Source organism: Onychostoma macrolepis, chromosome 07 (genome assembly GCF_012432095.1).
Source record: "Onychostoma macrolepis isolate SWU-2019 chromosome 07, ASM1243209v1, whole genome shotgun sequence".
In the NCBI taxonomy this organism is placed as follows: domain Eukaryota; kingdom Metazoa; phylum Chordata; class Actinopteri; order Cypriniformes; family Cyprinidae; genus Onychostoma; species Onychostoma macrolepis.
Genome location: NC_081161.1, coordinates 43,926,120 through 43,950,449, shown reverse-complemented (window position 1 = coordinate 43,950,449; position 24,330 = coordinate 43,926,120). Strand labels below are relative to the sequence as shown.

The window sequence follows — 24,330 nt, the reverse complement described above, 5'->3', positions numbered from 1 at the left end:
GGTGCAGCCGGAGGAGCGGAGTCCTGAGGCGATGGCGGGTCGACGCCCGACCAAGGCGGAGCCGGAGCGACTGAGGACCAAGGTGGAGCTGGCGGGAGGAAGGAGCCCAACTGAGCCGGTGGGACGGAGCGACGAGGTGCAGCCGGAGGAGCGGAGTCCTGAGGCGATGGCGGGTCGACGCCCGACCAAGGCGGAGCCGGAGCGACTGAGGACCAAGGTGGAGCTGGCGGGAGGAAGGAGCCCAACTGAGCCGGTGGGACGGAGCGACGAGGTGCAGCCGGAGGAGCGGAGTCCTGAGGCGATGGCGGGTCGACGCCCGACCAAGGCGGAGCCGGAGGGACGAGGGAGCCTGGTGGAGCTGGAGGATCGACGGGTGACGGTGGAGGCGAGGGAGCTAGGAGCCGAGGTGGAGCCGCTGGGTCAACGGGCCGAGGCAGAGTCCGGGCCGAGGAGGTTGGAGGCGGAGGTGAGGGATACTCCAGCCCCGGCGATGCTGGAGGATGGCAGTCCTGTGGGGCTCGCACCGTATTGATGGTGGGCTGAGGGCGAGCAGAGGGGCTGCCAGACGACAGCGGTGGAGGAGGCAGGAGCGGGTGGGAGGTGGGCATTTGCGAGGGGCCGGCACTGGGGGGCGCTCTTGAAGCGCGGACCCTTGGGGCGCTCTGGCAGCGCTGGAGACAGGGAGACGCCTTGCAGCGCTGGAGACAGGGAGGCGCCTTGCAGCGCTGGAGACAGGAGGCGCCTTCTTGGTGCAGGCACTGGGGGGCGCTCGGGAAGCGCTGTGCTGGACGGAACCAGCGGAGACTCTTGGGAGCGCCTTCGTGGCGCAGGCACTGGGGGCACTGCGAGGGGCCGGCACTGGCGGGCACTGCGAGGGGCCGGCACTGGGGGCGCTCTTGAAGCGCGGACACTTGGGGCGCTCTGGCAGCGGAGACAGGGAGACGCTCTTGCAGCGCGGAGACAGGGAGACGCCTTGCAGCGCTGGAGACAGGGAGGCGCTCTTGCAGCGCTGGAGACAGGGAGGCGCTCTTGGTGTAGGCACTGGGGGCGCTGAAGCGCTGTGCTGGACGGAACCAGCGGAGACTCTTGGGAGCGCCTTCTGGCGCAGGCACTGGGGGCGCTGAAGCGCTGTGCTGGACGGAACCAGCGGAGACTCTTGGGAGCGCCTTCGTGGCGCAGGCACTGGGGGCGCTCTGAAGCGCTGTGCTGGACGGAACCAGCGGAGACTCTTGGGAGCGCCTTCTTGGCGCAGGCACTGGGGGCGCTCTGAAGCGCTGTGCTGGACGGAACCAGCGGAGACTCTTGGGAGCGCCTTCTGGCGCAGGCACTGGGGGCGCCGAGCGCTGTGCTGGACGGAACCAGCGGAGACTCTTGGGAGCGCCTTCTTGGCGCAGGCACTGGGGGCGCTCGGGAAGCGCTGTGCTGGACGGAACCAGCGGAGACTCTGGGAGCGCCTTCTTGGCGCAGGCACTGGGGGCGCTGGAAGCGCTGTGCTGGACGGAACCAGCGGAGACTCTTGGGAGCGCCTTCTTGGCGCAGGCACTGGGGGCGCTGGAAGCGCTGTGCTGGACGGAACCAGCGGAGACTCTTGGGATCGCCTTCTTGGCGCAGGCACTGGGGGCGCTCGAGCGCTGTGCTGGACGGAACCAGCGGAGACTCTGGGAGCGCCTTCTTGGCGCAGGCACTGGGGGCGCTGGAAGCGCTGTGCTGGACGGAACCAGCGGAGACTCTAGAGGGCTCTTGCGAGGGGCAGGCACTGGCGGGCTCTTGCGAGGGCAGGCACTGGCGGGCTCTTGCGAGGGGCCGGCTCTGGTGGGCTTGCCATACTTTCTGCCGGCGGGCTTGCCATACTCTCTGCCGGGCGGGTTTTCCTGGACCGCGAACGGCGGCTGGTGAAGGGAAACGTTGACCTCCAGATCCGTTTCCCAGTCCAGTAAATCCTCCTCCATGTCCAGCAGCCCCAGATAGATGATCAGCTCATCCTCAGCCGTGATGCAGGGGCGGAGCTCCACTCCGCTCACACCGCCCACGGTTGGCTCCTCGCGATGGGCACCGCCGCCGCTCGCACCTGATCTGACGTGTTGGGCTCAACTTCCGGGGCGATCTTCCGCTCAGTCGCTCGGCTTCGCGCTGGCTCGCAGATCGCAGCGGGCAATGGCTCTCCGTCATCGGTGGGCTCGGGCTGATGCTCCGTACCGCTGGGAGTTGGTGGGCTGGGCTCTGGGTCTGGAGTGGATCTGGCGAGATCATCCTCGGAAGAGACGGTGAGGGGTGATCCGTTTCTCACCAGAATCCACTCCACGAAGGCGGCGAAATCCTCTCGAGGACCATCCTCGGACGACAGCGCTCTGCACGCGGTGTTCAGACTTGCGTTGTAGAATGAGCAGAGCGTGCCGTCCGGGTAGCTGGTGTCATTAGCTATTATCAGGAATAGTCTGGTGTGGTCCTCGAGAGATCGTTCCCCCTGCTCCAGCAGGAGGAGGAGGAATTCGGGCCGAACATAGGGATCCATAGATGCACAACGGAAAGAAAAAACACTGGGTAAAACGAGAAAACAAAACGGAGGGAAAAATACGGAGGTTACTTTGTATAACGGTCGGTCTTTCTGTCACAACTCACGGGGGAGCCCGGGAATCAGGAACGAGGAGACGAGGAATAGCAACACGGGAGTTTAATAGGCAGGAACACAGATCACAGGTAGGGTAGACACTTACGTAGACACTTAGGTTGACGTACAAAGACCGACAAACACTAACTGAAAGGACTGGGGTTTATAAAGACAAGACAATCAGTGAACTAAGGAGACACACCTGGCATCAAATTAAACAATCAAGGGGAGACAGAAACTAGGTCACAGGGCACACATGGGGAGCAAAACACACACAAGACAGTCCAGGGACGTGACAGCTTTACACTGCAACGCAAAATATTGGCCAAAGAGGGCACAAATTAAACAATGAATCAGACAGGAAAGGGAACTTTTTAGGTATATTGGAGCTGATTGTGAAACATAATCCTAACATTATGAAGAAAATGAACGCAGCTGGCAATGCAAAATATACTGATATCCAGAATGAGATCCTGTCTTGCTTAGCAGAGATGGTGCGCACCTCAATAATACAAGAGGTCAAGAAAAGTGAAGTTTTCAGCATACTAGCAGATGAAACTAAAGATCTTAGAAAAAAAGAGCAGATTTCATTTGTAGTAAAGTAATGGTGCAATAAATGAAAGGTTTTTTTTTTACAGTTTGAACATGCTGAACGCTTAGATGCTGAAACACTGACACGAAAGATTATTGATATTCTGGAAAGATGGTCTGGAAAACAAGAGTTATCTTGTAGGTCAGTTTTATGATGGGGCTGCAGTCATGAGTGGCAAGCACCGTGGTGTACAGACACATATAAAGCAATTGGCAATCAAGCCTTTTATGTTTACTGTAATGCTCACTGCCTCAACCTTGTGCTGGTTGACACAGTAAAAGCCGTCCCAGAAGCTAACTGCTTCTTTTCCTTGTTACAAAAATTATATGTATTCATGTCTGGATCAGTGGTGCACCAAAAGTGGCTGTAAATTCAAGGTGAAATGTATCCAGGTGCTCCCAGAGAACTTCAACGGTTTAGTGACACACGTGGTCATGCAGGTATTTGGCCTGTCGCAATTTAATGGACAGTTTGCCAGCAGTGGTACGAGTCCTTGAAGAAATAGCTGGGGAACAAACTGGGGAACGGTCAGTAGATGCCCAAGACCTTCTGTTCCAAATTCACCTGGAGTTTATTGCATTTCTAGCAACGTTTAAAAAAAACTTATTGGAGAATGATGCAAAATTCCTTTCTTACATGCTTCAGTCTTCATGTCTTGATTTAGCAAAAGCAGGAGGGTAAACATACCGGTTTCACTTTATTTTGATGGTCCCTTTAACACATTCTATAGACTATAAGTAATGTTGCACCTACATTTCTACTGACTCTCATTAGAATGTTAGTAGTGTATTAGTTGACTGGTAGGGTTAGGGTTAGATTAAGTTGACATGTTCTTGCAAAGTTACTTATAGTCAGTAGAATATCTGTTGGGAGACCAACACAATAAGGAGTTAGTAGATATGAAGCAGACAGTCTACTAAAACTCTTATGAGAGTTTGTTGACATGTAGTTGCAACATTACTTAGTGTCAACAGAATGTTCAAAAGGGACCATCAAAATAAAGTGTTACCAACGTACCTATTAAGCTCACCAAAATCTACATTGAGACATTTTTAGTGCACAAGATATTGGTTTCAGTACAACAAGTTATGTTAAAATTAAAATATTAATCTCTCACACAAAAATATTAAATTTTATTTTAAATGACAAAAGCATTTCAATGAAGTTATACATCATTAAATTCAAAAAGTCTGGCTGTGCTTAATGGGTACATTTCTGTGTTCTTTAAGCACACCCCTGTTCCCATTAAGCTCACATCATGTTTTATTAAAAATTCTTGTTTATTTTAAGGATTTTTTTTTTTTAAAGAATAATTGTAAAAATATATTTTTTGAAGGTACAAAGTCAATCACAAAACCCAGAACACTAAAATCAAGCAACAAGGCATTCAAGTCGATCAGTTATATATTCATAATGAAGTGTCATTTAAGCACATTGTAACATCTATAGTCCACGTTCAGCTAAGTAACACGTATTCAAAAATCAAATAAAACATTTAATTCATGGAGATGAACACAGAAACTAGCCTCATTATCAAACCACTTTTAAATGGATGTCAGCTGATCTTTAGTCTCTTACGGCTGGAATACACATGATTCTCCACAGATTTACAGTCTGGAGAAGCTGATGCTAGATGCCAAAGATCAGAGCCAGTCTGCAGATTTGAGTCACAGAATCCATAGAAAACTGATTAACTTAACTTAAAGTGACAACCATCAGTTAATATTTAAAGTCTGTTTATGAAGTATTTACAGACGTTCAATGTGGAAGAGATTAAAGAGAGCTTAATTGGAGCAGCAACAATTTTTAATAAATTTCATGTAATATTTATTAAATTGACAGTATTTTTGCTAAATAAATAGTCTAGGTCATGTATTAAGTTCATACATATTTTAATATGAACAACTATTATTAACAATATCTATGAAATTATACATTTTCTTATTGATGTCACACTGAAGCTGTGCACACTTTAAACTCACCTTAAAATAATATGAAATCTTTAAAAATTACAACACTGTAAAACAACAGACCAGCAATAAACTGTCAATTTATAATATTATGGATGTAAAATTAAGCCAGTAATGCCTGTGAAGTAATATGTTAGCGTAGCACACAATCTTATACAGCTAGTCAGCTAACTGTGTTCTGTAGCATCTGCGCTGTGTTGCTAAAACTATCTTTTGGATCTAATGTAATTATTTCCCACATCCAAGTTCCAGGTTATAATATGAAAAAGTCTGAACATTAATCTCTTAATTTCAAAATGGCTGCCAGACGGTGTGAACATATGGATATCTCAGTGTGAAAGAACAGGAGGTATGTACCAAACACATAAACTGGTTAAGACATCAAGTAGGATAATAAATATTTTTTTATTTTTATAATCTGATCTCAAAAATGGAAGTGTGCTTAATGGGTACGTTTACCCTGGACCTAGTGGAGGCACTCATTTGCACATTTGAAAATTATAGAAATGAGAAGGACAACAGTTTTGAGTATTTCTGAGCAGTGTAATATCTGAACAGAAAACATTTCCAAATGAAAGAGGAAGCTTAAGATAAGATTTTTGTTTACTGATTTTAAGCTTTTTGTCATTTTATTCTGGAAATTCTTAACATATATATTGCTTTTTTTGTATGCTTTGGAAATAAATTGCTAACTTTAAATTGACTATGTACATTTGTAATCTATAAATTCTGTAGAATTTCTGTCTGTAAAACAGAACATGAAAAACATGGTCACAGTCAGATGTGTTTTTTTTTTTAAATTTAATTAATTTTATGTTTTGTTTTGTATTTTGTTTTTGTTTTTGTGGCCACCCCAATAAAATCACTGGGTCTTACCTGTCCACCCCTGAAAAAAGTTCTGGCTACGCCTCTGCACCAGAGGTAAAGCCCCGAGAAAGCAATTGAAGCAGTTGGCTAAAGCGGCTGGTAAGAGGCGTTAAGGCTGGCCGCACACTAGAGGATTTTAAGGCCAATTTCTTCTCTAGTCACGTTTGATCTCGCGAGTGTCACTGAGATCTCGTGTGACTGTGAAATCGTTCCTACAATCTTCAAGTGTGTGGTCTCGCGGTCTGGTCTAAACATCTAGTGTGTTCGTTCAGAGGATTATGAGGCTAAAAATCGGTTGAACTGTCTTCATGTCTGTGGTCTCCCATGGTTTAAAAATCGTTTAAGATTTGAAAATCGTCTCGTGTGCAGCCAGCTTAAGAAACCTCATCGTTACAGGCCCGGTGTAGTGTAGTGCCGCATTCACGGAGAGTGCGCTTAAATCCACAGCTGCTTCAGCCATACAAACCCCAAAAGGCTATTTTAAGAGCCACTTCAATGTCTCTATGAAAGATGATTTCCTTTAATTGCTATGAACATGTACACGACTGTAACATCTGAGCTGTAGTTTATTATCAGGATATGTTATCAAAATGGTAATTTTACTAAAGCATGTTAAAATAACATGATAGGTTGTTTTCAATCTTTAAGTTGGTGTCTGACCGTTTAAGTGGTCAGAAATACTTTTGTTGTTATGTTATTAAATGTTTAATTTAAAAAAAAACTAGTTATTTAAATCACGTTTATTTCCACAATGAGCATTGCAAGACAGAACTGGACTCGGATTAGACCATAGACTGTAAAAAAAAAATGGATGTAGTGTTCGTGACGTCACTCGTAGGTTTCTGAAGAACTACAAATACCACAGTAAAACTATGGTTACTGAGGTAAACTCATAGTAAATATGTAAGTTATTGTGCTTTAACTACAAATACCACAGTAAAACTATGGATACTGTGGGAGAAGCAAGGTATATTTTGTGGTTACTGTGCATCGACTACACATGACATGGTCGAGCGACAGTTACTATGGTAACAATACGGTAAATGTGTGGACTTTTTACATGATCCCTTTTCCACCATAGGCAAATTTTAAATGAATAACTTCATTCATAAACACGGAACATGGAGTATTTTATGAGACGGTACCTGTGTATTTCGCTGGTCTTTGGTCCGTGTGCAGTTGTTGGCATTGGGGAAACGATCTCCCCTGCTGGTACTCCAGTGGTAACTTCACCTTCATACATGCGTGTGGGGATTAACCATGTGGATCAATGATAACAGCCTTCTGAGCCTACCAGTAGGCGCAGCAGACCTCTTCTGGCCCATATCTATGACCTGATATCCACTGATAACGCTTATTCAATAGAGTGATAACATCCGAAGCGGGTGCACCAGGAGGTACATCACCCAGAATTTCTATTAATCATGGCATTGTTACGGATCTACCAGGCTCTGTCACCAGCCAGTCACAACACACTCTCTCACCCGAGTTCTAATCAGCCACACCTGCACATCATCTGATCACCAATCAACACCGGCATATATGCACACACCTCACAACACCTCATTGTCTGGTCTCGTTCATACGAAGTAGACTCCTTATGCTATCACAGCGACTTACCTGCTACTTGCCTCCTTGTGTACTTACCTCCAGTGTTCCCTCCAGCCGTGTGTCTACCGTGTACCCCAGTCTGTCTGCTCCAGTGATCGGCTCCTGAAGTCTGTTACTCCACCGATGTGAGGTGTGTGCTCTGGTCTGTATTCAAAGTGTTTCTGTCAAGACAAAGATCTCCCATCAATCTATCATCAGCAGTTACCTGGTCAAATGGATATCATACTTACCACCTTCAAGCCATATTGCTCTGCTCAATCCAAAATAAACGTTTGTGATCCATCTAATTCCTGGTTTCAGTCTGCTTCTGTAACAGGCATAAAGCAAGGTTGTCCTATTTCCCCATTTATTTTTATTATAACCACAGAACTGCTTTCCATCTTTATCAAAAACTCAACAATAGCCCCATTAGAGATACTTGGCCAGACAGTAATCATCAGTCAATTTGCAGATGATACTGCATTTTTTATGAAGCAATTATCAGAGGTCCCCAAAATACTACAATCTATTCACACTTTTTCCAAGATCTCTGGTTTAAAAATACATTTGAACAAGTGTGAATTAATGCCAATCCATCAATGTCACTTAACTGAGGCTTATAACATCCCTATAACATCTAAAGTTAAATACTTAGAATGCTTATCTCAAAAGATTCACTGAAAATGAACTCATGAATGTGTCGAAAATAATAGACAAATGTCAAATTAAGCTCAATTCTTGGTTATTGCGAGATACAAGTTTATTAGGCAGAATATTTTTGACTAAGATGGAAAGCGTTTCAAGACGAATCTATCCAGCATACACAATTGCTATTTCAAATAGAGCTATTAAATCAATCAGATTAATTGTGGTTACATCTGGAAATGTTTAATTCTATAAATGGGACCCTTAAAATTAATTGGTTGAAATCCTTTTTAAACAATAACAATTTTTGGTTTCATATTCCCAGAGAGTTATTCAAGAAATTAGGAGGAATAGAGTTTCTGTTAAGTTGTGATTTCACTGCTCAACGTCTCCCAGTTAAATTATCCCAGTTTCACCAACAGCTCTTGTTATACTGGAAGAGTTTATATAACCATAATTTTACACCACACAATACACCATTATGGACTAATAGATACATTACAGTTAGAAACAAATCATTGTACGACAAGAACTGGATGGAGAAAGGTATTTAAATAATGGTATTATGTCATATGATAATTTCTGTGTTAAATATTTAAGTTGCAATCAGGCTAAATTTGAATCTGTTACTAAAGCTATCCCTGATTCTATTATTTGTCTAATCAAAGAAACTCTTTTATTCTAACCCCATGACCTTGTGTTTACCTTCACTGTTAATTGAAGGCTGTGAATTCAAAGAAGGTCAACTTTCAAACAAGTGTATTAGAAATATGTTTAACAACATTTCTTATCCTATCGTAGTTTACAGAAATTTAATTTCATATAATTTCCAAAAAGGTGCCATTCATACTCTTAGAACTAAATACATAAAAGTTCCTTTATCTCCTAAAATTAAAGAAATTCATTTAAAAAATTTAAATGGGATATATCCATCCAGCGAGTACTTTAGACTTAGATTTGGATTTGACTCTAATAAATGTGTATTTTGTGATGACATTGAAACCACGGATCATCTGTTTTTTCATTGTATGTATGCGGATGCTTTATGGTCTGATATTCATGACTGGCTTTACCCAAAGGTACGTTACCTTGACAGCTTCACCCTAAAGGACATTATCTATGGACTTGTAATGAACAATAGCAAAGATGATTTTCTGGTCAATAGCATCCTTATGATGGGAAAATTTTATATACACAAATCTAAATACTTGAAAGTAAAACCAGCCTTTTGTGCATTTCATAATGAGTTTGTTTTGTATACAAAAGCCCTTAAGGTGATGAAGGGGAAGAATGCAATACATATGTTTTATATTATTACAGAATATGATTTACAAGAAAAACCCTAGCCCTTTCAATGTTTTATGTATTTTATTACATTATTAATATTATTTTATTTTATTTTATTTTTTGCCTCTCTCTGTTCCCTCTATTTCTGTTGTATTCACTCTCAGAAATAAAGGTACAAAAGCTGTCACTGGGGCAGTACCTTTTCAAAAGGTACACTTTTGTACCTATTAGGTTCAAATATGTACACTTTAAGTACTAATATGTACCTTTAAGATACCAAAATGGACCCTTTAGGCACAAACATGTACCTTTTGAAAAGGTACCGCCCCAGTGACAGCTTTTGTACCTTTATTTCTGAGAGTGTTTGTATGCACCTGTTCTGTATATTGTAATGTAAAGATGTTTTGACATTGCCAAGTTGTCATGCTACAATTAAGTTATGGTGCTCTGCATTTGTTTTCATTCTTTTGTCTATACTGTGCCACCCTGGAGTTATATACAGGTGCTGGTCATATAATTAGAATATCATAAAGTTGATTTATTTCACTAATTCCATTCAAAAAGTGAAACTTGTATATTATATTCATTCATTACACACAGACTGATATATTTCAAATGTTTATTTCTTTTAATTTTGATGATTATAACTGACAACTAAGGAAAATCCCAAATTCAGTATCTCAGAAAATTAGAATATTGTGAAAAGGTTCAATATTGAAGACACCTGGTGCCACACTCTAATCAGCTAATTAACTCAAAACACCTGCAAAGGCCTTTAACTCTTTCAACGCCATTGACGAGATATCTCGTCAATTAAGAGACAACGCTTCCCCGCCATTGACGAGTTTTTACGGCTTTCCGTGTTCTATGTGTATTACGGTAAGGAAAGCCCTAGCGCATGTCCTGAATGAGTTACGGGACTTCCGGGTCTTTAGGGTGCGAATAGAAGACGATCGGCATACATGGAGGGTCAGAGAAAATGTAGATCATATATAGATCATAGCCTATGTAGATCATGCTTTGACCATTTTGAATCTGATCGGGACGATGTAGTCCGTGAGAGAGAGAGAGACACAGAAACATCTGTAGTTATAACCGATCCGTCGATCTGAATAGGGGTGTGTGTGTGTTCTATCTATCTATCTATCTATCTATCTATCTATCTATCTATCTATCTATCTATCTATCTATCTATCTATCTATCTATCTATCTATCTATCTATCTGTCTGCATGTACAGTATATGTATGTATGTAGCCTGTGTGTGAATAATCATATGTATGTATATGATTGTGTGTGTGTGTGTGTGTGCGCGTGTGTGTGTGTGTGTGTGTGCGTGTGTGTGTGTGTGCATGTGTGTGTGTGCACGTGTTTGTGTGTGTGGACGTGTGTGTGTGCATGTACAGTATATGTATGCATATGTATGTATGTAGCCTGTGTGTGTGTATAATCATATGTTTGTGTGTGTGTGTGTGTGTGTGTGTGTGTGTGTGTGTGTGTGTGTGTGTCTGTGTGTGTGTCTGTTTGTTCTGTTTATTGAATGCAATTTAAATTATTCATATAATTATTTACAGGTGAAAGAATATGACATCTGAATGTATTTTGCATGAAAATGTACTACTTTGATAAAAATGCATTTTTCTCAGTTTTTTGTCCAAAATGTTGTATTTTTGATGGTACCCACCTGTGTTCAAATGGTCATAAAACATGAACACATGAAGATAGAATAAAATAGTTTTTTTGTTTAAAAGCAGACACATGGTTCTTTATTTTGATATATAATATGTTCTTATATTCATAGCAGAAAATATTCTGAGGGCCGTCAAAGTTAGGTGAAAATCATCAAAAACGCTGGCGGTGGCTGGCAACTTTTTAAAAAAACGCTGGCGGTGAAAGAGTTAAATGGTCCCTCAGTCTAGTTCTGTAGGCTACACAATCATGGGGAAGACTGCTGACTTGACAGTTGTCCAAAAGACGACCATTGACACGTTGCACAAGGAGGGCAAGACGCAAAAGGTCATTGCAAAAGAGGCTGGCTGTTCACAGAGCTCTGTGTCCAAGCACATTAATAGAGATGCGAAGGGAAGGAAAATATGTGGTAGAAAAAAGTGCACAAGCAATAGGGATAACCGCACCCTGGAGAGGACTGTGAAACAAAACCCATTCAAAAATGTGGGGGAGATTCACAAAGAGTGGACTGCAGCTGGAGTCAGTGCTTCAAGAACCACTACGCACAGACGTATGCAAGACATGGGTTTCAGCTGTCGCAGTCCTTGTGTCAAGCCACTCTTGAACAACAGACAGCGTCAGAAGCGTCTCGCCTGGGCTAAAGACAAAAAGGACTGGACTGCTGCTGAGTGGTCCAAAGTTATGTTCTCTGATGACAGTAAATTTAGCATTTCCTTTGGAAATCAGGGTCCCAGAGTCTGGAGGAAGAGAGGAGAGGCACACAATCCACGTTGCTTGAGGTCCAGTGTAAAGTTACCACAGTCAGTGATGGTTTGGGGTGTCATGTCATCTGCTGGTGTTGGTCCACTGTGTTTTCTGAGGTCCAAGGTCAACGCAGCCGTATACCAGGAAGTTTTAGAGCACTTAATTCATGCTTCCTTCTGCTGACAAGCTTTATGGAGATGCTGATTTCATTTTCCAGCAGGACTTGGCACCTGCACACACTGCCAAAGCAACCAGTATCTGGTTTAAGGACCATGGTATCCCTGTTCTTAATTGGCCAGCAACCGCTTGACCTTAACCCCATAGAAAATCTATGGGGTATTGTGAAGAGGAAGATGCGATATGCCAGACCCAACAATGCAGAAGAGCTGAAGGCCACTATCAGAGCAACCTGGGCTCTCATAACACCTGAGCAGTGCCACAGACTGATCGACTCCATGCCACGCCGCATTGCTGCAGTAATTCAGGCAAAAGGAGCCCCAACTAAGTATTGAGTGCTGTACATGCTCATACTTTTCATTTTCATACTTTTCAGTTGGCCAAGATTTCTAAAAATCCTTTCTTTGTATTGGTCTTAAGTAATATTCTAATTTTCTGAGATACTGAATTTGGGATTTTCCTTAGTTGTCAGTTATAATCATCAAAATTAAAAGAAATAAACATTTGAAATATATCAGTCTGTGTGTAATGAATGAATACAATATACAAGTTTCACTTTTTGAATGGAATTAGTGAAATAAATCATCTTTTTGATGATATTCTATATGACCAGCACCTGTATACGGTATTCTGCCTTTGTTTTACTGTCTTGTGTACTTTTATACATCTGTCGGCACTTCATTAGACAAACAAATTAGATCCGCGATCTAACAAACTGTTCCATAAAACAAGCACTGTACGCAAGCAACGACTAGATAACTTGGCAACAATAATTAATCGTAAATGATCTGTAAAGTTATATATATATATATATATATATAGGTCATTCTACAGAAACGTCCACTTTTGGTATGGCAAAATGTCTTAAATTTTTTTTTTTTTTTTTACATTTAAACTTAGACCATATTATTAGATTACCTTTTGACTTTATGAATACATATAAATGACAGCTTAATTATGATTATTATTTTTTTAGCTTTTTTTGTGCAATTATTTCAAGACCACATGTATATATTTTTTTTCTTCTTTTTGTCACTGGTGTTTCCTTCTTTAGCAGTATTAAAAGTTTTTATAAAATATTATTTCTAAAAAAAAAAAAAAAAAAAAATCAGCACATGTAGTCAGAGTTACAGAAAAATAATGAAAATGCAAGAAATAAGGAGATTGTTTTATTTAATGTGACAGATAAAAACAGTACAGTAACACAGTAACATCAGTGACATACATTAGACCTGATATACTGATCGTCACTGATGTTATCCATAAGGAAGGTAACACCAGTGACAATTTTCATGAAAAATGCATTTTACAAAATGTCTGCTGCAAGGTATCAAGCCACATGTTGTCAATCTTGGTATACTCACTAAATCAAGTAGTTTAATCCATTTGTATTATAGTTTTTTTTTTTTTTTTTTTTTACATTTCCCTAACAATAAATAGGTCATACCAGTGACATCAACTAAAAGCTTCATATGAAATCATGAGATAAATGAGAAAATTTCTCATAACTGAAAAGAAACAGTGGACTAAACATGGGACTTTTTTCATAGATGTTTAGAAAATAGGAAGGAGGAAGTCGAGTGATGTCATCAGTGTGATTTTTTTAATTTTATTTATTTTTTTATTCCAAAATAAAAGACTTACACCAGTGACACAACTCCAGGGGACCACTATTTTCATTATATATTTTATAATATTTTTTTGGCATTTTGTTTTATTATGCCATTTATATCATATATTTGATAGTTATGAATTCAGTTTTTGACCTCAAAATAAAGCACTTTCCTGCTGTACATGGCTGTGGGGACGAGCAGTTTTGTGGTGTTTGGAATTCTATATAATTAATAAAAAATAATAATAATAATGCCACATTGATGGCTCTGGAAGGTGTAATTGTTCAAATAACATATTGTTTCATTTTAAAATATAAAACAAATTGTAACCCTAATGTGTATTTCAATTGTAATATTTCTTTAAAGTCTAGGGACAGAAAAGTGGATGTTTCTGTAGAATGACCCACATATAGTGCAGATTATTGACTCTGCACACTTCTGTACGTGAGGACTCAAATGCCGTGATATCTTATCACACATAAAATCAATAACTGTTCGCAATTAAATCCTTTTCCTTCCTTTTCTTGTAAATCGATAAAATCCATAGAGGTTGTAGACTAGCCAACGATCACTAGATTTTATACAGATGTTATTCTGTAAATGGTGATCAGCACTATATAATGTGGAAGTTTCTGCCTTTTGCCTCGGTGTGACATCACTGCAGACAGTGCAAAAGCAGAGCACAATATCAATATAGCGGAAAAAATCAAGTTTGAGATCATTTTCATTAAACCATCTAATTGCCAGCTTATCAGTGTCCTACCTATAATTATTTTTTTCTGTACAAATAAAAATCTTTAAAGCCATTTTTCTAAATTTCACACTTAGAAAGTTTCACACTCTGGAGCAGAGCAGCAGTCCACCTGTCACTCAAGTGGCCACGCCCTTAATTATGCAGAATTTTAAGGCTTAATATAATTTAAACGGATGAGTTATAAAAAAATCACCCCTTCACAGTTATCACAAAGGGCAAAATTAGCTATATAGATCAAAACCAATTTTTGTACCAGGCTGTAAATATATATATTTTTTCTGCTGTAAAGTTGGGCATTTTAACATGGAGAGTCTATGGGACTGACTCCCTTTTGGAGCCAGCCTCCAGCGGCCAGTCGATGAATTGCAGTTTTAGTCACTTCCGCATTGGTTTCAAGAGAAGGAGCGGGAGGCTGCCGCTTGGATTAGACGTAACAAGTGACGTGAAGTAGAACCGCCCATGATCTTGGTTTCACCTAGGTCCTTTAGCGAAGTATAAACTTCTTCTCCACTGATATTTTTTTTTTCAGATTTCTTTAGTTTGTGAATAGAAAAAATTATTGTCAACATATCTGGAAGAGGAAAAGGCGGTAAAAGAGGCGCAAAGCGTCACCGAAAGGTTCTTCGGGATAATATCCAGGGAATCACTAAACCCGCTATTCGGCGTCTTGCTCGCCGCGGCGGCGTCAAGCGTATTTCTGGGCTGATCTACGAGGAGACGCGCGGTGTGTTGAAGGTGTTTCTGGAGAACGTTATTCGTGATGCTGTGACCTACACCGAGCACGCTAAAAGAAAGACCGTCACCGCCATGATGTTGTGTTTGCTCTGAAACGACAGGGACGCACTCTGTACGGATTCGGAGGTTAAGAGATTCCTAAAGAAAAGAGACACCCATGTTTCCACACAAAGAACACGTAGTAAATTGATTTGTTTTTCTGCAACTTCGGTCTGTTTGTAATAGTTGAATCCAAATTGTTTTTTGTTTTTTTTCTTTTAATTAAATTCAGCACTTTTTTTTCTTTTTTTCTCTCCAAGTGTTTATGGTCATTCTTCAAGCATAATTATGTACTGAATGACAACCCGAATTCCAGAAATGTTGGGATATTTTTTTTTATTTGAATAAAATTAAAACTAAAAGACTTTCAAATCACATGAACCAACATTTTATTCACAATAGAACATAGAGAACATAAATGTTTAAACGGAGAAAAGGAAATGAATGGGGGATGGTGGATGTCAAGCATGAGGCAATGGGAGGGATTTACACTTTAAAGCCTCTGATTGGCTTTAATGTGGCCAATGAAAATCATTCTGTGGTTTGGTCCATGGAGATACCCAATCACAGATCGCCGTTTTCCTTTTTGAAATGAGCATAGGACAGTGCATAAAAAGTATGTATATATGTGTATATGAATGTGTGTATATATATATATACACTATACACTATATATATATATATATATATATATATATATATATATGTATGTATGTATGTGTATATGTGTTTCTTATTTAATACATCAGGCTTTATGGCTCATGTAATGTGATATAATGAGGATTTGAAGCTCAAATACACGATTTGGAGCAGATGCTGGTGTTTATAAACTGATATAAATATCAGTTGTCACTCAGTTGCGTCTCCCAAACTCTTAGTAATATGATATTTAATAGCTTAGTTTTATGATCAAAGTTTCAAAATGTAATAGAATGCAATACGATGATTGAGAAATGAACAAATAAACACAATTATGTTCAGATAATCAGATAAACATAAGTTGCTTCAGTCTGGCAAATGCTTGACTTGAAATATTACTAACAACAAAAATTATTTTAAAATCAGTGAAGATTTCACAATGAAATATAATTTTAAGAATTATACTAAAACTCCTTTTACTTGCTAAAAAAATATAAACTATCACGTAGATGAAGTCTCAGCAAAATTGTTTAACATAAAAGAGTATCATGAACAAAATACATGTTGTTGAGACGTAATTTGACATTATTAATATAATTGTTGTTAGTTCTTTGTAGTAAACTTTATTTGTTCTTGTTGATAGAGATCTGTTCACTTAAAGAGTCATAACCTGTTCCTCACATTCAATACAATTATAATATATCTGATATTAGTGATATCTCTGTCTCAGCTTTTATTGACAATCAAGTTAAAACTGTAAAAATCTCTTTGTCCTGATATTTCATCAGTTTGAAGATTTCTCATTTCATTCATGGGCCTGTAGAGTTATAAACAGCTGTATTTTAATTTTTTTTAAGAGTTTCGTTTGTTCCTTGAGTGACTTTAAAGGGAAACTTTCAATAGCTTACAGTGAATTTGACACACATTAAGAAACTGTATTTGAAGTAGATGATGATGAGTCCGGAGGTCTTTCTGTGTGGAGTTTGCTGTTCTCCGTGTGTTGGTTTGGTTTCTCTCGGAGTCTAATACACAGCACAGGTGAATCAGAGACTCTAAATCATCCGTATGTGTGAAAGTGTGAACATGTGTCTGTTCTTGTGTTTGAAGAATAGATGAAGTATCAGGTTGAAGTTTCTTCCTCTGTTACACCGTACTGGCTGTGGTCTTGAGTAGATGTAACTGTGAAACACACACACACTTCAAGTTTACACAAATACTTTCTGTTTTGTATCCACTGCAGTTGTTGCTTATGAACCACCACCATCTGTTGTGAATATTGATCTCTAACATAAAGAGAATAAAGGTCTGTCTGTCAGTGAATGTGAATGGTTTGAGAAAAGACACCCAGAGGAGAGACGGATCAGACAGAAGTGTTACCTCTCGCTCTGCAGCATTTGAACAGCAGCACGACTGTCGCCAGCAGATACGGACAAGCTGCCAGAAGAAAACTGAGGATGTTGAAGACAGAAATCTGACCTGAACGTGACAGAAAAACAGAAAAACAAGCACATTATTGAGCAACATTACGGAGCCCCTCAAGGCTTTCAAAAAGTTTCTTGTGGAACCAAAATTTGTGAGTAAACACAAAAGCACTGAAATATCTCATCTATAATGTCCCCTGAGCTACACTGAATTTTTTTTTTTCAAGCAGTACTTCATCCAATTAATAATTTGTCTTTCAATTAAATTTACCATTATTTGTTTTATTTTTCAAGTAACATTTTTTTTAGTTCAAAACATCGATAAATATAAATATTTTTCATTAAGAGCTCAACTAAGGCATATTTGTTTTGATGAATGTAAAATATCAAGGTTATTAACTCATATTATTAGTTTATCTATAACCACGCCCCCACACCGGCGCTGTGAGTCCGTTAACGGCGTAATTATTATCATCTTGATTGTGTGTGAATTCAAGGATCTGTGGATGAGAAGCTGCAAACTTTGTTTTAGATAAGTTACTTCTATGGACGTTATTTTCCGACATTTACCTTTTATCGCTCTTTCTTTTCCTCGACTGTTTGTGATCGGCGAAAATTGTTGTTTGTCTAAACAACGGGACATTTCTCATCCGTTAGCTAACGTAGCTTTCTCCCGCGCCTGCAGTGGACATAACCGCGCTTGAACCCCGGACCAGCGAGATCGACTGAGATTGTTTTCGTCTTTTTCTCTTTCTCTCGATGTTGTTTGTGAGGAGTAAGTTAATTTTTAGATTAGATTAGATTAGATTCAACTTTATTGTCATTACACAAGTACAGGTACAGGGCAACGAAATGCAGTTTAGGTCTAACCAGAAGTGCAATAGCAGCAAGTGCAGTATGTACAATGGTTGAATAAGTGCAGGACAAGGATATGTACTGAATATATGTATAAATATATATAGAAAGATGGTTATTAATATAAACAGAATTTACAGGTGAATATGTATAGTGAATAAATATACAGCATTTACAGGTGATGTACTATCAATATAATATATATACAGATGACTATTACTATAAACAAGGTGTAAAAGTGCAGTGGAAGTGATTGCATATTACAATTAGACATACGGTGCAAAATGTTAATGTAAACATTGATAATGTAAACAACAGTCGGCAGTGCAAATGAGCATAGTCCAATTTAGGTATGGTAGTACAAGATACAAAAGTAAACAGTTGTTACTGTAATAAAAATTTACATTCAGTAGTGCAAATAAGGCAGATGTGAGGTAGGAGAGAAGAGTTAATAATATAAGAGGAAGTGGATCAACGGGGGTTAGAGTTCAGTAAAGAGACAGCTCTGGGGAAGAAACTGTTCTTTAATCTGCTGGTCCTGGTCCGGAGGCACCTGAAACGCCTGCCGGAGGGCAGGAGAGAAAACAGTCTGTGGGCTGGGTGAGAGGAGTCCTTAAGGATGCTGCGAGCTCGGTGCAGACAGCGTTTCTTCTGTATGTGTTCGATGGCAGGTAGTGGAGTCCCTGTGATGCGCTGGGCAGTTTTCACCACCCGCTGCAGTGCCTTGCGCTCCGCAACAGAGCAGCTCCCATACCATACTGTGACACAGTTGGTCAGGATGCTTTCTATTGTGCAGCGGTAGAAGTTCACCAGGATAGCCGAGGAGAGCTGATTCTTCCTCAGTGTCCTCAGAAAGAAGAGGCGCTGGTGAGCCTTCTTGACCAGGCTGGAGGTGTTGGTTTTCCACAACATGTCCGCCGAGATGTGGATCCCCAGGAACTTGAAACTGGAGACACGCTCAACAGCCATTCCATTGATGTGGATGGTGTCGTGTGTGCCTCTTGATTCCTTCCTGAAGTCCACGATGAGCTCCTTCGTTTTGGTGGTGTTGAGGAGCAGGTTATTTTCAGTGCACCATGTGGCCAGGTGCTGGATCTCCTCCCTATAGGCAGTCTCATCGTTGTTACTGATGAGGCCAATCACCGTGGTGTCGTCTGCAAACTTGACGATGGAATTAGATCCATACACAGGCTTGCAGTCGGAGGTGAAGAGGGAGTAGAGAAACGGGCTTAGCACACAGCCCTGTGGTACACCAGTATTAAGTGTGATGGATGTGGAGCAGGTGAATCCTGATCGAACATTCTGGGGTCTGTTGGTCAGGAAGTCCAAAATCCAGTTACACATTGAGGTATTGATGCCCAGGTCTCCAAGTTTGGCTATTAACTTGGTTGGGATGACAGTGTTGAATGCTGAGCTGAAGTCAACAAACAGCATACGTGCATAAGTGTTCTTATTGTCCAGGTGAGTGAGCACAGAGTGCAGTGCCATGGAAACTGCGTCCTCTGTGCTCCTATTGCTACGGTAGGCAAACTGGTGTGAGTCCAATGTGGATGGTAGAGAGTCTTTTAGGTGTTCCAGGACCAGCCGCTCAAAGCACTTCATGACGATGGGTGTGAGTGCTACAGGCGGTAGTCATTAGGGCACCTCGGACTAGAGTGTTTTGGCACTGGCACAATGGAAGTGCATTTAAAGCATGTTGGTACGGCTGCTTGGGCAAGAGACAGATTGAAAATGTCTGTAAAACCCCAGCGAGCTGCTCCGCACATGCCCTGAGAACACGACCAGGGATGTTGTCTGGTCCAGCAGCCTTGTGCGCGCTGATCCGGCTCAGTGCCTTGCAGACATCTGTGGAGGAGAGTATGATTGGTGGGTGGTCAGCTGAGGGATTGAGCTTGGTGGCAGTTTCTCTGTTGTCTCTTTCAAAGCGAGCATAAAAGTAATTTAGCTCGTTCAGGAAGTTGACATCAGTGGCTGCGGGGTGGAGTGGGTGGGTTTGTAGTCACTGATGGCCTGAATGCCCTGCCACATGCGCCGAGGGTCAGAGTTGGAAAAGTGTCCCTCTATCTTTAGCTTGTAGCAGTGCTTGGCCTTTTTGATGCCCCTCTTCAGGTTTGCTCTGGATGTGCTGTAGGCTTGTGCATCTCCTGATCTGAAGGCAGTGTTGCGTGACTTCAACAGGAGTCGCACTTCCTTGTTCATCCAAGGCTTCTGATTTGGATATGTGGTGATCTGTTTCTGGGTTGTAACACTGTCAATGGTGATATTGATATGATCCAATACAGAGGAGGTGTAAGAGTCAATGTCTGTGTGAGCGCCACTGGTGGCTTGAGAAGCAAACATACTCCAGTCTGTGTGTAGAAACCTTTCCTGGAGTGTGGAATCTGCCCCGCAGGCCACACCTTGATGGTCTTCACTGATGGCTTCACACGGTTGATGAGGGGTGCATATTTGGGGTGAGGAACAAAGAAAGGTGATCTGACTGTCCCAGGTGGGGAGGGGTGTCGCAACGTAAGCTCCAGCCATGTTTGTGTAAACATGGTCTAAGGTTTTGTTTCCTCTGGTGTGACAGGAAACATGCTGGTGAAACTTGGGTAGCACTGACTTTAAGTTTGAGTGATTAAAGTCACCTGCAACAATAAAAGCCGCTTCGGGTGATCAGTCTGTTGTTTACTGATGGCTGCGTGAAGTTCTTTCATAGCAAGCTTGGCATCAGCATCCGGGGAATATAGGCTGCAGTTATACTGGTGGAAGTGAACTCCGCGGTAGATAAAGCGGTCTACATTTAACCATGAGAAACTCAAGGTTAGCTGAACAATGACTCCCAACAATAGCAGAGTTTGTGCACCAAGCTTTGTTAATGTAAATGCACAATCCACCACCTCTGGTCTTACCGAGCCATCTAATGTTCTATCCGCCCGAGTGTGTGGCGTCCGCTAGCTCAATAGCGGTGTCCGGTATTCCGCTGTTTAACCAGGTTTCCGTGAAGATTAGGACGTTACAGTTCAAAAGTTTCTTGCTGTGTGTGATGCTGAGTCGAATCTCCTCCATTTTGTTCACTAGCGACCGTACATTGGCAAGGAAAATGCTGGGTAAAGAGAGCCGGTGTGGTGTTAGCCTTAGCTTAGCTCTTAGTCCTCCGCGCTTCCCCCGCCTTTGTTTACGATCTCGACGCCGCCTGCGAGCACTTCCGCCCGGCCGGGTAGGGTGCGTAGCCTCGGGTGTCCTAGCGATCTCAGGAAGGAGTCGAAGATTGTCCATAAAAGTGTCGGAAATTCGCAAACCGATATCCAAAAGCTCACAACGGGTGTACGATGTAAAGGCACAACTGTTCTGCACGAACAGGCCCGAGTTGAGTAAGAAAAATACCGCAAAATTGCAAAATCTGGAGAGACCCAGAGCCTCGCGATGTACTCGCGCCGCCATCTTGGATTTTTTGAATTTCGCGCCGCCATCTTGAATTTTACTCATACAGCAGCCGCGACTGCAGCAGAGGAGAGACGATGGTGGCGCTAATATGGTGAGTGCAATAATTTAACACATGGCTGTTGTTTGAAAGAGTAAGTTTAAATTAATTAAGGGTATAAATACAAAAACGGATGAATTTACTTCTGTTGTGTATAGGTTCAGAGCCTCTTAACGACCGTCTTGTTTTGGAAGGAAGAAGAAATGGAAGAGATGCTTTGAAAGTGTAAGTATGGCCCTCATAACTGTGATAAGAGAGCACAGCTAACATTATATAAACATTATCCCCCGGTTTCACAGGCCAGTCTCAGACTAAAATGCATGTTCAAGCTGTCTTAACTGAAAATATCTTGTACTGACACATCTTAAAATATGTCAGTGCCATTGTCTTGTCTCAAGATGCACACCAGTAAAGTTCTGAAGGCATTTTTATAAAATAAATGCGTGTGACTCTTCTTCTTCTTCTTGCTTTACAGCGGATCGCAGACTTATAAGTGCATTACCACCACCTATATCTCAAATGGACCATTGACACTATCTACAATCTCAATTAGGAGTGTCAATGGACCATTTGAGAGATAGGTGGCGGTAATGCATTTATAAGTCTGCGATCCGCCTTAAAGCAAGAAGAAGAAGAAGAAGAAGAAGACGAAGACGAAGACGATGACGATGATGCGTCACGTGCCGATTGTTGTGAACGTGCTCAGGACAGTTGGACATTGCGGTGGTTTAATTTGGTTTTGTGTGTGTATGTTTTTGTCTCTCAAAGCCGTGGGTCCCATTGACTGTCATTATATGACTGACAGACTGCAACGGTTTGAGTTAAAAATCTTCGTTTGTGTTCTACTGAAGAAACAAAGTCACCTACAGTATATCTTGGATGCTCTGGGGGTAAGCAGATAAACATTAAATTTTCATTTTTGGGTCAACTACCCCTTTAATGTTTAATTTATTATATTATATATACAGTGGGTACGGAAAGTATTCAGACCCCCTTAAATTTTTCACTCTTTGTTATATTGCAGCCATTTGCTAAAATCATTTAAGATTTTTTTTTTCCTCATTAATGTCCACACAGCACACAGAAAAACACAGAATTGTTGACATTTTTGCAGATTTATTAAAAAAGAAAAACTGAAATATCACATGGTCCTAAGTATTCAGACCCTTTGCTGTGACACTCATATATTTAACTCAGGTGCTGTCCATTTCTTCTGATCATCCTTGAGATGGTTCTACACCTTCATTTGAGTCCAGCTGTGTTTGATTATACTGATTGGACTTGATTAGGAAAGCCACACACCTGTCTATATAAGACCTTACAGCTCACAGTGCATGTCAGAGCAAATGAGAATCATGAGGTCAAAGGAACTGCCTGAAGAGCTCAGAGACAGAATTGTGGCAAGGCACAGATCTGGCCAAGGTTACAAAAAATTTCTGCTGCACTTAAGGTTCCTAAGAGCACAGTGGCCTCCATAATCCTTAAATGGAAGACGTTTGGGACGACCAGAACCCTTCCTAGAGCTGGCTGTCCGGCCAAACTGAGCTATCGGGAAGAGCCTTGGTGAGAGAGGTAAAGAAGAACCCAAAGATCATTGTGGCTGAGCTCCAGAGATGCAGTCGGGAGATGGGAGAAAGTTGTAGAAAGTCAACCATCACTGCAGCCCTCCACCAGTCGGGGCTTTATGGCAGAGTGGCCCGACGGAAGCCTCTCCTCAGTGCAAGACACATGAAAGCCTGCATGGAGTTTGCTAAAAAACACCTGAAGGACTCCAAGATGGTGAGAAATAAGATTCTCTGGTCTGATGAGACCAAGATAGAACTTTTTGGCCTTAATTCTAAGCGGTATGTGTGGAGAAAACCAGGCACTGCTCATCACCTGTCCAATACAGTCCCAACAGTAAAGCATGGTGGTGGCAGCATTATGCTGTGGGGGTGTTTTTCAGCTGCAGGGACAGGACGACTGGTTGCAATCGAGGGAAAGATGAATGCGGCCAAGTACAGGGATATCCTGGACGAAAATCTTCTCCAGAGTGCTCAGGACCTCAGACTGGGCCGAAGGTTTACCTTCCAACAAGACAATGACCCTAAGCACACAGCTAAAATAACGAAGGAGTGGCTTCACAACAACTCCGTGACTGTTCTTGAATGGCCCAGCCAGAGCCCTGACTTAAACCCAATTGAGCATCTCTGGAGAGACCTAAAAATGGCTGTCCACCAACATTTACCATCCAACCTGACAGAACTGGAGAGGATCTGCAAGGAGGAATGGCAGAGGATCCCCAAATCCAGGTGTGAAAAACTTGTTGCATCTTTCCCAAAAAGACTCATGGCTGTATTAGGTCAAAAGGGTGCTTCTACTAAATACTGAGCAAAGGGTCTGAATACTTAGGACCATGTGATATTTCAGTTTTTCTTTTTTAATAAATCTGCAAAAATGTCAACAATTCTGTGTTTTTCTATCAATATGGGGTGCTGTGTGTACATTAATGAGGAAAAAAATGAACTTAAATGATTTTAGCAAATGGCTGCAATATAACAAAGAGTGAAAAATTTAAGGGGGTCTGAATACTTTCCGTACCCACTGTATTTATTACATTTTATATTAGCATCTCACACATGGATCGGCATTTTCTATAATGTA

The 24,330-nt window shown here is 41.5% G+C and overlaps 1 protein-coding gene across 1 annotated transcript in view; it reads right to left on the bottom strand.

Moving 5' to 3' along the window:
* LOC131544789 (Fc receptor-like protein 5) overlaps positions 1-24,330 on the bottom strand; it is a 275,408-nt gene that overhangs the window by 96,958 nt on the left and 154,120 nt on the right.